Source organism: Dermochelys coriacea, chromosome 1 (assembly GCF_009764565.3).
Source record: "Dermochelys coriacea isolate rDerCor1 chromosome 1, rDerCor1.pri.v4, whole genome shotgun sequence".
NCBI classification, from domain to species: domain Eukaryota; kingdom Metazoa; phylum Chordata; order Testudines; family Dermochelyidae; genus Dermochelys; species Dermochelys coriacea.
The window spans coordinates 240,444,899-240,458,096 of NC_050068.2; the positions used below are offsets into that span (position 1 = coordinate 240,444,899).

A 13,198-nucleotide genomic window follows, 5' to 3' on the forward strand; every position below is an offset into this window, starting at 1 on the left:
TAATTTTGGCAATTAATTGATTTTTGACTATTAGCAGTAGATATACCCAATGGCCTGTGATGGGATATTAGATGGGGTGGGATCTGAGTTACTACAGAGAATTCTTTCCTGGGTGTCTGGCTAGTGAGTCTTGCCCACATGCTCAGGGTTTAGCTGATCGCCATATTTGGGTTTGGGAAGGAATTTTCCTCCAGGGCAGATTGGCAGAGGCCATGGGGGTTTTTCGCCTTTGTCATAAACATACAGCTTAAAATCCCTCTCTTACCTGTAAGGGGTTAATCAGTTCAATTAACCTTGTTGGCACCTGACCAAAAGGACCAGTGGGGAAAGAAGATACTTTCAAATGGTGGGGGGGAGCTTTGTTTTGTGTTCTGTGGGTGTTCTCTCAGGCGACAAAGGGAGAGAACAAGCAAGTATTCCAGCTCCTACTGAAATGATACATCTAATATTACAGAAATAGTAAGTAATAGCAAGGAAATGCATTTCTTTTGTTTTAGCTTGTGAATTTTCCCTGTGCTAAGAGGGAGGTTTATCCCTGTTTTTTGTAACTTTGAAGTTTTGCCTAGAGGGGAATCCTCTGTTTTAAATCTTATTACCCTGTAAAATTATCTTCCATCCTGATTTTACAGAGGTGTTTTTTACTTTTTTTTTCTTTATTACAAAGTTCTGTGTTTTTGTTTTTGTTGTTTTTTTTAAGAATCTGATTGGTTTTTAGTGTCCTAAGAACCCAAGGGTCTGGTCTGTGCTCACCTTGTTTACCTATCTGGTTGGTAGACTATTCTCAAGCCTCCCCAGGAAAGGGGGTGAAGGGGCTTTGGGGGAATATTTTGAGGAAACAGGAACTCCAAGTGGTCCTTTTCCTAAATCTTTGTCTAACTCAGTGGTGGCAGCAGTACTCGTCCAATGACAGGGAAGGATTTGTGTCTCGGGGAAGCTTTTAACCTAAGCTGATAGAAATAAGCTTAGGGGGTCTTTCATGCAGGTGCCCACATCTGTTCCCCAGAGTTCTGAGTGGGGAGAGAACCCTGACAGCCTTCCTCTGCAGCGTGGGGCACGGGTCACTTGCTGGAGGATTCTCTGCATCTTGAAGTCTTTAAACCACAATTTGAGGACTTCAATAGCTCAGACATAAGGTAGGGGTTTGTTACAGGAGTTGGTGATTGAGATTCTGTGGCCTGCATTGTGCAGGAGGTCAGACTAGACTATCATAATGGTCCCTTTTGACCTTAAAATCTATGATTCTATGATTTTCCTGTTTGTTCATAATCTGGAAAAGAAAAACAAGCTTTCCTGCTTTTTCAGGTCCCAAATGGAATGAATTAGCCCAGAGGAAAAAAAATATTCTTTCTGCGCCAGCAGAAGAAGCTACTGCTGTTAAAAGTGAGATGATCACTTCAACAGTCTCTGAATCCAAGTGCTTAAGTGACTTCCACCAGTTCACTAGTGTGACTTTCTTTAAAACATCAGCAAACATATATTTCTTGAATGGTTCTTATTCCCAAACTAGGTCTCTTTTACGGCCTGCTGCAATTATAGGTTTTCTGTTCTAGTGAGAGAATCATGGGCAGCAAGTTCTATGGGCCCTTGGTGCTTGAGCACCAGGAATATTCCTGGTACCCAGGAACCATGGGCCTGGCTCCAGCACTGGTCTCTCCCTGGGCCCCGCCTTCCGCCCCAGGCACTCCAGCCCCACACATCCCCTGGGCCATTTAAAACAGCCTGAGGACCCCACTCACCACCGGCAGCATAGCAGAGCTGAGCAGGTTCCTGCCTGCTCGCTCCACATGGCTGCCAGCAGCCCTGGGAGGGCTTGTTCTGTGTCCTGCCCCAAGCATCCCAGATGCCAATGGGAAGCTGCGGGGGCAGTGCCTGAGGGTAGCAGCACGTGGAGACTCCCGGCCTGCCCTGCCTTGCACCTCCCCTCCCACCCCCAAGCTCCCTCCCAGAGCCTGCACCCCTTACCCCTCCTGCACCCCCACCCCTTGCCCAAGCCCAGAGCCTACACCCAGCACCCAAACTCCCTCCAAGACCCCCTCCTCCACCCAAACTCCCTCCCAGAGCCCAACCTCTCACCTGTCCTGCACCCCAATCCTCTGCCCCAACCCCGGGTCTGCACCCCAGACCTCCTCTCCCCCACCCCAAACTCCCTCCCAGAGCCTTAGGTTGGTGGGGGGCAGAGCTTGGGGGGGTGGGTTCTGGGCGCCACCAAAATTACTACAAACCTGCTGCCCCTGGAAAGAATGGTATGGGAGATCTCGCATCAATGAAGGCTACGCTCCAAAAGACTTCTCTAATATGCTGCTCAAATAGTTTCACTTTTGTTCTACTACCTGTCCCTCCCTTCTCACATCTACCTCCGGACTTCTTCTCCTTGTTCAGATCTATTCCACCCCCAACAATCTTCTATTCATTAAACTTTTTGAAACTTTGCACTTTTAGAGAGAGGCAATGGATTGACTCTGTGTACACAAATTTGCAGAGGGACAATAGGGTTGAGGTCTGTCATTTCTCACCTTTATATATATTAATTTAAAAACATTTTTGCCGTTAACAAGCATGTTATCTCTGGAGATGCAAATCCATAACTTATGAACTGCAAAACTAAGCATCTCTGATGGTATCTTCTAAACTGAGCACTGAGTCCCATTGGGTAGATAGAAAGATTAACCTAAGTAATCTATACAGAAGCCCCTGGAACCCCATAAAATTGTGTCCCTAATCCATGAACTATTGGAACTCATTTACAAAACTTTTTTTAAACATTACATGACTATATTGTCTCATACTATAGAATTAGAATTTATAATCCCTATTTCATGAGATATTTTGAGCTATACTGTATCTTATTTAAAACTACCTTTAAATTGTTGTTTTCCTCAAAAAGCATGTTATCAAAAAATCCATTTTTTAAAAAATCATTGATTTTTATCAGCCCTGTGGCTAATATAAATGAATACTTCTAAAAACAAAGAATGTAGGCCATACGTACACAATGGAGGACTCTATCCTGGGAAGCAGTGACTGAAAAAAATGTGGGAGTCATCGTGGCTAATCAGCTAAATGTGAGCTCCTAGAGCAATGCTGTGGCCAAAAGAGCTAATGCAGGGGTTCTCAAACTGGAGGTCATGACCCCTCAAAGAGTCATGAGGTTATTAGCTGGGGGGTCGTGAGCTGTCAGCCTCCACCCTCAAATCACACTTTGCCTCCAGCATTTATAAGAGTGTTAAATATAAAAAATGTGTTTTTTAATTTATAAGGGGGGGTGACACTTAGCCTTGCTATGTGAAAGGGGTCACTAATGCAAAAGTTTGAGAACCACTGAGCCAATGCAATGCTTGGATGCATAAACAAGATAATCTCGAGTAGAGAGGTTATTTTACCTCTGTATTTGGCACTGGTGCAACTGCTATTGGAATACTATATCCAGTTCTGGTGACCACAGTTCAAGAAGGAAGTTTATAAATTGGAGTCGGAGAGGGTTCAGAGAAGAGCCACGAAATGATTAAAGGATTAGAAAACATGTTTTATAGTGAATAGATTCAGCTCCTTGAATCTATTAACTTAACAAAGAGAAGGTTAAGGAATGACTTGATTATAGCCTACATGGGGAACAAATAATGGGCTCTTCAATCTATCAGAGATTAGCAGAACACGATCCAATGGCTAGAAATTGAAGCCAGACAAATTCATGCTGGAAATAAAGCATATACTTTTAATAGTGAGAATAATTAACCACTGTAACAATTTACCAAGGGTTGTAATGGATTCTTCATCAGTAACCATTTTTAAATCAAGATTAGATGTTTTTCTAGGAGATATCATCTAGGAATTATTTGGGGAAAGTTCTGTGGCCTATGTTGTACAGGGCGTCAGCCTAGATGATCACAATGGTCCGTTCAGGCCTTGGAATCTATGAATCAGTGTAGAGTTTCATTTCCAAATCACAATATGTTTTACTGGCTTCAATAGCTTTTCAAACTGAAATTCAAAGGGATCATTCTGACCAGGCTTTTAGCAATTTGACAATGTTCATATAGTATGCATATTCATGTACACAATGTGTTAGCAATATCCATCTGAATAAATCTGCCTACATTTTTAAGGGAAAATTTAATAATCACATATGCCTTGTTAATATTTCACAAACATTGCACTAAATGTGAGTTAAATTTACATTTGCCATGAGCAGGGTGACCAGACAGCAACCGTGAGAAAATGGGATTGGGCGGGGGGGACTGTCCCTTTAAAAATGGGACATCTGGTCACCCTAGCCCTGAGAATCATATTCATCTAAATATCAGTGGACTGATATTCACATTTTGTCTTCAATGTTCATACAAGGAAATCTCAGAATTTCTATAGTACCTTTTACCTTCCTAAATACAGGAAATCCTGGTTCTGCTTTGTAAGAGGTGGAGAAATGGTTTAACACAAGTGCTGCTAAATGACTCCTTTCAAAATATGCTGTTTTTCAGGCTAACTGGGCCTAACTGAGTCAAATTAGAAAGTTTTTAAAGAAGTGATAGTCACAACACTGACACGTGAGCTACTTATTTTCTTTCTAAATCATAAATGGATAAAAGGCACAAGATTTCTCAGATCCATCTTAATTTTTACATAGTCCTTAAAAACTATTAAATGAAAATGACAATTCTGTCAACATCAAAATATAACCGTGCATTTGAGGGGGAAAAATATATTTGCCATTGTCCAGTGAGAGAAGCAGCAGGATTTAAGAACTGAACTCAGGTCTAGGAGTTAGAAATACAAAAGTTCTAACCACAGTTGTCACTTATTGGCTGTGATCTTGGACAAGTCATTTAACTTTTCTGTGTCTCGTCTGTAAAAGAGAGAGAACATTATCAACTTCACTGAAACATTGTGTGAGATTTGTTTACTTAATGTTTATGCTGCACTATATAGAATGTTTTATTCTTCTATATGATTTACAGATTTCTCTTTCTCTAGTTCAAAAGAAAGTGAACCCATAATGTTGCATATAGTTTTGTGGGGGGTTGCATTTAATAGGCTATTCTCTTAATTTCATAAGACCTTTCCTAATCTGATTTAGTGAAGAACCACAAGGGTGCTGAAACAATTTGTATAGTGGGGGTGCTGGGAGCCGTTGAACCAAACTGCAGCATCCCTAATTCCAGCACCTATGTGTCAGGCTTTTTCAATGTCGTTCCTAGTATCCTTGACCCATCTCTGTTCCCCACAAAAAGATTCTTTTCTGGGTTCAGTGGGAACCCAGGTTTGCTAGGGCAAAAATGTTTGTGGCTCAAGAGAAACTTCATTAAGAGCCTGCTGAAAATTCTACTTTTATAATGGTCACAAAATGATACGGGAATTTGAAAGAAAACTTTTCTGATCAGTACAAAGTAATGCACTCCCAGTGGTGTAGTAAAAACAAAAATATAGCTCATAGATCTTAATAATTCTGTGTCCCCTGAAAAGCTTTAACATATCAGTTTGGTAGTTTTGCATTTGAAGTTTATTTTTTAAATAAAGTTATTTTAGGGGAGATGGAAGCTGCAGGATTGCTGCTCCTAACATCCGTAGTACCACACAGCCACCCGCAGTGCAAACTTTGCTGGCTCCCTTGCCAGGGTGCCTAAGCCCTGACTTGGAGAGAATACTTACAGCGATGAGAAGGTAAATAAGTTTCCATATCTTTTAATGACAGGTTTCAGAGTAGCAGCCGTGTTAGTCTATATTCGCAAAAAGAAAAAGGAGGACTTGGGGCACCTTAGAGACTAACACATTTATTAGAGCAGAAGCTTTCGTGAGCTACAGCTCGCTTCAGCGGATTACTGAATGCATCCGCTGAAGCGAGCTGTAGCTCACGAAAGCTTCTGCTCAAATAAATGTGTAAGTCTCTAAGGTGCCCCAAGTCCTCCTTTTTCTTTTTGCATATCCTTTAAGTGCTTGGTCTTTATTTTGAGACTGCCACCAAGTTATGCCAATTTGTATTGACCTGGACTAGACGTGAGCTGACAACCTAGAGATGAAGCTTTCACCCCGTGTGAATAGGGTGACCAGCTAGCCAGGGTCAAAAATCGGGACAGGGGGTGGGAGGTAAGAGGTGCCTATATAAGAAAAAGCCCCCAAAAGCGGGACTGTCCCTATGAAAACGGGACATCTGGACACCCTCCGTGTGAGCCATGTTTTTTCTCCACAAATTGCCGCTAGAAACAAAAGTCCTGCCCTGCAACATCGATGATATGAACTCTGAGTGAAAAGGGGGGTACTTACTGCAGCTTTGGGGAGAAAGAAGAGCCCCGCGGACCGCTTTCTGCGTCTCTTCAGCTCCCTGAGCTACACGCAGCTCCGCTCCCCACGCGGCTCCCCGCGACTCTGCCTGGTGGACGCTCTGCTCGGGGCCTCAGGGGGCGGTGTTGCGCAGCGCCGTCCGTTCGGTTTTGATTTCCCACTAACACGCGGTGAGGAGCATAGAAAGTGAAACTCAAGCGCTGCCACGGTCTTATATGGACGGGAGGAGGCTGCTCTTCTGATGCAGTGAGTCAGCTCAGAGTCCAGCGGTTAACACCATTGCACACAGCGCTCCTTTGCTTAGGGGAAGAATCCCAGCACAGGTACGGGGGTGACGGAAAGGAGTCAGGAGCCAAAAAAAGGAGGAATGCGGAAAAGGGAACTTCTCAGCTATGCTGAGGCACTCGCATAGAGTCACGGGCACTGCAAATCCCTCTGCTGTGACATGCAGTTAGATTAAAAAACAACGCTCAAGGGCAATTAGAGAGACCAGGGGGGTGAGACAGAACCTCCCCCGTCCTGTCTCGCCAGTATTCTGGCACCACTAGGGCTATAGCACGCTGCATACTCTCAGGCAGTGCTATGTGAAGGGGACAGGACGCCTGCCATTTGTGGGGGGAAGAGGAATCCTTTTGTCACACACTTCATACAAACTCACTGATAAAGGTAAACAGTAAAACAAATGTATTGACTACAAAAAAGAGATTTTTAAGTGATAGGCAAAAAGTCAGAGTTAGTTTCCAAAAAAAAAAAAATAGAATAGAAGCACGCAGCCTCATGCAGATGATTCATTGCATTGTAGCTCCCTTGCTGGACAATGGTTGTTGATGGGTTGATTGATACCCCATCCAGCTATTGCTTACTTTCCTTGCTGTTTCCTCTGCAGAGCTAATATCTGGGTGATTCCCCAGTTTACAGCATGTTTTAATGACAGCCGTACAACACAAGTCTCATAACTTCATATGCATTAATGATACACATATATGGATAGAGAAATGACTTTCAGCAGATCATAACCTTTCCCCTGATACCTTACAATGCATACTTTATATGTAAGATCACAATTGTATGAAAATTAGGAATATGGGGGTTACAGGACATTCTCCCAAGATATAGAATGTCACAGACCTATCCTCCACATTAGAGAAATGATTAGAAAGGCTTTCTACCAAGGTCTGAAAGGACCCATAAATTGAGTGGGGGGTTAAATTCTGTAAAAGATCTCTTTCCTACCCCCCAGCTAGTTCAATCCTTTAATAAGTACCTTAGTGGACTAGTCCTAGAGCTACTGTTTCAGAGCTTGGATGTACTGAATTAACAGTCCTGTACTATCTTGAAGTAGCAACTCATTAGACAAGGTGTTATGACTTACTATCTTTTACTGCCCTTTGGAAAAGAAACTTTTGCAAGGACTGTGATAGCCCATGTAACTTTAGTGCCCTCGTAGCCAAGATGGAGTCTGCTCTGCAAGCATCTCTGGCCAAGAGAAAGCGCACGCAGGAATGCACCTGTTCCAAAGCCCCCAGAGTGAACACACACACACACCGGAAAAGTACAATGGATATAAGAAAGGGAAATATTTATTTACGGAGGGATGAGAGGAGAAAAACAAGGGGAAAGATAGGGGAGCAGTAAAACAGGGTTACATTCAACACAAGACCCCACAGGCCCAATGGTAGCCCAGTCTGAAAGGGCAGACACGGAGCAATGTGTCTGCACACAGAGTTCAGGAGTCCTGAGCAAAGTTCCAGTCCAGTGGTGAATTTTGGGTGCTTCTGGTCATCTTTGGCGCCAGTGAACTTTCCCCTTTAAACCCCTCCAGGGCCGTCTTCTGCAGCTCTCTGCAAAGCCACACAGAGCGACCACCTCCCCACTTAACTAGCTAGCAGCCTCCCTCCTTATTCCCAATGCAGAGTCACGAGCCCCAATACTCACAGCCCCTGCAGCTCTGGGCAGCAGTGATACTGGGTCCAGCTCCAGCCTGTCCTTCTCAGGCAATTCCTCCCTGGTACAGTGCTCCTCCTGGCTCCTGTCCTGGTGTGTCCCGATCGGCCGCTCTGTCCCTCCCAGTCTTCAGGAAGGTTCTCCACTGCTTCACTTTGTGAGGGCCTGCGGGCTGCAGCCCTTCTCTCTCTGGAGCTCCAGAGCCACACACCCTGGAGTTTTCCTCCTTTCTCTCAGTGCTCCCCTTCCCACACTCAGGAAAAAGATTTAAAGGGGCCATTCTCTCTAAACCCCAAAGGGGTTACACTCGTTTACAAAGTGAAATCATTCCCCATTAGTTGTTACAGTTTAGCAATACATTTTGCAATGTAGTATCCATATAAGTATGTTTTAGGATGAGAGATCGCTATGGCTGTAACCCTAATAGTACTCACAGGCAGTCCAGAATGTTTAAGTGATGATATCCTAATAGTATGGAAATTGTGGAAGTTTTAGGATTAGAATCTTTTTGGAAGATCTGTATTGAAAATGCCTTTCATTTCAAGGCAATTCTCTTTCCAGTGTCATGATTATTAAAATATCTACTTAGACGTGAGATTATAGACCATAGGATTCAGGCAGCTGCTAACTCTAGTGAGGGTAAAAAGACCTCCAGACAAGGAAATGCATCTTTATTTTTCTTTATCCTCTACCGCTCACCTCAGTCTCTGAATCTGTCAGTGAGGACAGAATGTGTGGAACCAGAGCAACTGAAATGACCCTAGATAATTTAGAAAGCATTTGAAGCAGACAAGCCATCAAGCAGACTTTTGTGAGAACTCAAAGGTTAATTCACATCATCTAGTTCAAATTCAGCTATAGAAACCCACTTGGAAACTGGCAGAATGTGCTTATGACATACCAGGGTACAATCCAAACTGATGAGCAGCTGTGTCACACCTACCCTGCAACTTTGGGTGCCTTACAATACTTTGCTGAAGGAGTTTCTCCCTGGGCTGCTCAGAAACAGACTTCCAGCATGAAAGTCAAACTCTGAGTGTCTGTCTGTAACTGCAGCCTGCCAGTCGCACTTGGGTTATACTGCAGCTCTCACCAGCCTTGGTTATACTGGTAACCTCCACACAACCGCAGTCCTTGATTTTCCCCCAGAAATGAATGTTGTGTACTTCCCAGAACCTCTCCTAGACAGTACAAAATACTTTAAGTCTGTTATTCCTTGAAGGGAATAATATGCATTTTATTATCTCAAATAGTTATTCAGACACTTCAATTGAAACACACTGGATAAAACAAGTTTAGATAAAACAAGTTTATTAACTACAAAGAGAGATTTTATGTGAGTACAAGAAATGAGCCACAAAAATCAGAAATGGTTACAAGAAATATAAAAATAAGATGTTTACTAATACTTAACAAACTATGTCAGATTCAAGCAAAGTTTCTCACCACATGTTTTCAGCAGTCGTATTGACCAACACTCTATGTTAGGAATCCCTCTCCCAGAGTCCAACAAATGATTCCTTTGTGTTTCAGGTGCAGTGAATGTGATAGGCGGAGGGAGGGGGTGCCTTAGGATGTTTCCTTCCTTTTTATAGTTTCAGTTCCTCTCTTGAAAAACATTTCTTGCTGGGCATTACGAGACAAAGAGTCTATGTGGAAGGATGTTCCCTGCTCACTTTTTCTCACCTGTTTGAGCTTTCTTTGTTTCCTTCCCTGCCTGATGACTTTGTTTACTTCTTAAATGCAAATTAAGCAGAGCACACATTTCTTTGTTTGGGACAGACTTATTTGCCAACTTCTGTTTGGACAGGTCGGTGGTGTTTGGAACGTGTGTTAATAACACCATATAGGAGAATCTTATAACTTCACATACAATGTTGCCACATATATGTTACCAAGACAATACTGATCAGCAAATTATAAGTTTTCAAATGAGACCTCACAAATCATACTTAGTACAAAGATTATTACAATAGTGTGTAGGGTAGGATATGGAGACAGGAGTGTACTCTGTCACAGTGCCATAGCAGCTATATAACACTGTGTGTTGATGCAACAGCTGAATGAGAGTGTCAAGCTGCCTGGAAATGCAGTTGAGGAGTCAGATTACTTTTTTTGCTTGTTTTATACTTCAGAGGGAAATAATCTTTTAAATTGCTCACATTAGACATATGGAGAAAAAAATACTTGATGTATATGTTAATCATGAATAATGGGCAAGGCTGCTTTCCTATATTAGGAAACCTCTTTGTTATGTACTATAGGTAGGAAAAAAAAAGCTCTAATAGTGGATTAGGCACAGTACGTACCTACGAAACAGGAGACATAGATTTTATTCCTAGAAAAGATTTCCTCTGTGACATTGGCCAAATTTAATTTAGGCCTAAATTTTCAAAAGCTAGTATATATATATATATATATATATATATATATATATATATATATATAAATAAATCCTCATATAGGTATTTAAGTGAAGGCATAGGAAAGATGGAAGTATTTATGGGGTTTTGAAAGGGATTGACGAGTTCTCCACTGCCACCATCACTTTTGCTGCCTCCACTGAAGAGAGCCAGCTGCTAGGCAACTGCATTCCCTCTGATAGAGTTATATAGAATTCTCCTCCTGTTACAGGCTTCTGTTAGCAAGGATGCAGTTGCCTAGCTGCCAAGTCCCTTCAGTGGACGCAGCAGCAGTGGTAATGGAGAACTTCCTGGAGCTTCAGAGGGACAGCAGAGGGTCACAGGTTTCAGCAATGGCTCCTCCAGGTGTGAGCAGAAGGCCATGCCTTTTGAGCCAAAGGTGACAGCTCCTATCTCTTCCTGAGGCTCCAAATTAGGGCTAGAACTGTGCTGGAGTTCTGTACCCAGCAGTGGTTTAGATCCAGTGCTATAAGGTTCCTGTCTCCTATTATCTTCTATAGGATTTTTCCATAGGGATGTTCTGCCTGAGAGAAGGGAGAACAGCTGCAGGAGCTGCCCTTTCAGTTTCTTGAGAGGAACAGCTACTGCACAGGCTGCTCATACTGAGGGAAACCAAACACATCTTTCCAGAGAAAGCCCAACTAAAGAGTCCGGGAGAGTCCAGGCAGGGGGTTGTACTTGCACCCAACCCATGGATCATCTGAAAAAGGTAGAACAAGGTTAATCAGTAGCTATCTAAATTGAAGGTAGCATACATGATCCCATGGAGATAACCCACCAGGCCCTTGCTAGAAGTGGAGCCCAGCTGAGGGAACTATAGCTGAGTCAGGGAAGCCCAGTTCAATGATCTCAAGTACTTGTTACTGGCCAATCAGAAACAGGCTCCTAGATTAGATGGACCTTTGGTCTGATATGGAATGGTAGTTCCTATATTCTGTTGTATGGCTTGTCTGTTGTGGGATTTTTTTTCTCTCTCTCTCTATTTCTGTAAAATGTTATTTTGTCACTTTTTTAGAAATGACTTATAAGTGCAGCAATTACTCAGGCCATGTCTACACTTACTGGGGATCGATGCTGCTGTGATCGATGCAGTGGGGGTCGATTTAGTGGGTGAAGAGCGCTCTCCAGTCAACTCCAGTACTCCACCGGAACAAGAGGGGTAAGGTAAGTCGACAGGAGAGTATCTCCCCATTGACGCAGCACGGTGTGGATACCACGATAAGTCGACATAAGTTACATCGACTCCAGCTACGTTATTCATGTACCTGGAGTAGCGTAACTTAGGTCGACTTCCCCTGGTAGTGTAGACAAGGCCTCAAAATTGGTAAACTTGGTGTTGTATCTTTGTTTTTCAAGCTGTTCTCTATAGCCTGGAGCTATATTCCACTATGCTAATATGCTAGAATCCTTCTTGTGCTGTCTACTACTCCCCTCTGGACCTACCTCCACTTCTACTTATAAATATGAGAACTTACGTGACTAGCTTACTATGTAATTTGGCACATTTTTATTTGTTTTAACTCTTGCCCCTCCTTTCTCTTCTATGGCTAGTTCAGTCAGGGTTTGCCTCATTCAGGGACAGATTCTGGTACCTTTACATTGAATAGTATCTTAATCCACTAGTAGTCCTGTTGAAATCATTAGTCTTTCTTGTGGAGTAAGGTACTACTCTATGCCTACATCTATGCTGCACACTTCTTTCAGCGGCATGTAGAGTATGTAGTTGGGTAGCCCTGCTAACATGAGTTTAAGTAACAGTGTAGACATAAAGCATGGCTTTGGTGGGTAGAGTACAGACACGCCTGAAAGGTGTGTGTATGTGCCCGAGTACATACACTACATTGCTCTCTACTCACGCAAGCTGTGCCTCCATGTCTACACTGCTATTTTTAGTCATGTAGTGTCCCTCTGCCTCCCGGCTGCTGGTGCCTTTCCCCACCACAGGAAAAGACTCCAGCAGCATGGGAAGGCAGTGGCAGCTCCCTGCTGCCTCCCAACTGCTAGTGCCTTTCACTGACAATGTGTAGCTACATACCACAGTATGGACATAGCTTGCTTTTCACGGCCAGGTGTAGTTATGCTTCCCTCTACATGCCATCAAAAGTGGTGTGTAGTGTAGACATAGCCTCTAAGTGAATGGTTTAGAATCTGGCCCTTAGCTTGGATGGGATTTTTTTCAGAAGCAGTGAAGAGAATTAGGCACTCAACTCAATTGCTAATAAATGGCAGTTGGGCCCCTAACTGTGCTCTGTATAAATAGTGTTAATAATGTTGACCCCAGTGCCTCGGCAGGGTGCTATGCTGTTGCACATGCTTTGGAGATTTTACTCCGTTTACACCTTCACATTTCTAGAGACTCATTGCACTTTCATGGATTTTTTGCCTACGTTTTGCACACTTTTCCGTATATGTAAAAAGCCACTAGCTTATGCTTCTCCATTAGACCTTTTTACAATTTGCCAAGTAACTGAGCCAAAATTTGGGCTAACAAAGGGAATTTTTGTCAATTTTTTTTTCATTTCTTCTCTTCTTGCTCTATTTCGTTTCCCCTCCCCCCC

At 43.0% G+C, this 13,198-nt stretch overlaps 1 protein-coding gene and 1 long non-coding RNA gene across 7 annotated transcripts in view; one reads left to right on the forward strand and one right to left on the reverse strand.

Moving 5' to 3' along the window:
* USP18 (ubiquitin specific peptidase 18) overlaps positions 1-6,500 on the reverse strand; it is a 30,503-nt gene extending 24,003 nt beyond the window's left edge. The window contains exons 1-2 of one of the 5 annotated variants that reach the window (XM_043517515.1): positions 6,256-6,438; positions 4,781-4,840 (exon numbers count right to left, since the gene is read on the reverse strand). The gene's annotated coding sequence lies outside the window, so the exon portion shown is untranslated. Of the gene's footprint in view, positions 1-4,780; positions 4,841-6,255 lie in introns of all 5 variants that reach the window. The other 4 variants (XM_038387162.2, XM_038387163.2, XM_038387164.2 and 1 more) reach the window with 4 other exon arrangements.
* The window catches only part of LOC119849868, a 45,943-nt gene continuing 39,210 nt past the window's right edge, over positions 6,466-13,198 (forward strand). Inside the window, exons 1-2 of one of the 2 annotated variants that reach the window (XR_006282344.1) lie at positions 6,466-6,596; positions 11,656-11,862. This is a non-coding gene — a long non-coding RNA (uncharacterized LOC119849868). Of the gene's footprint in view, positions 6,597-10,673; positions 11,863-13,198 lie in introns of those variants that run through there. The other variant, XR_006282345.1, reaches the window with a different exon arrangement.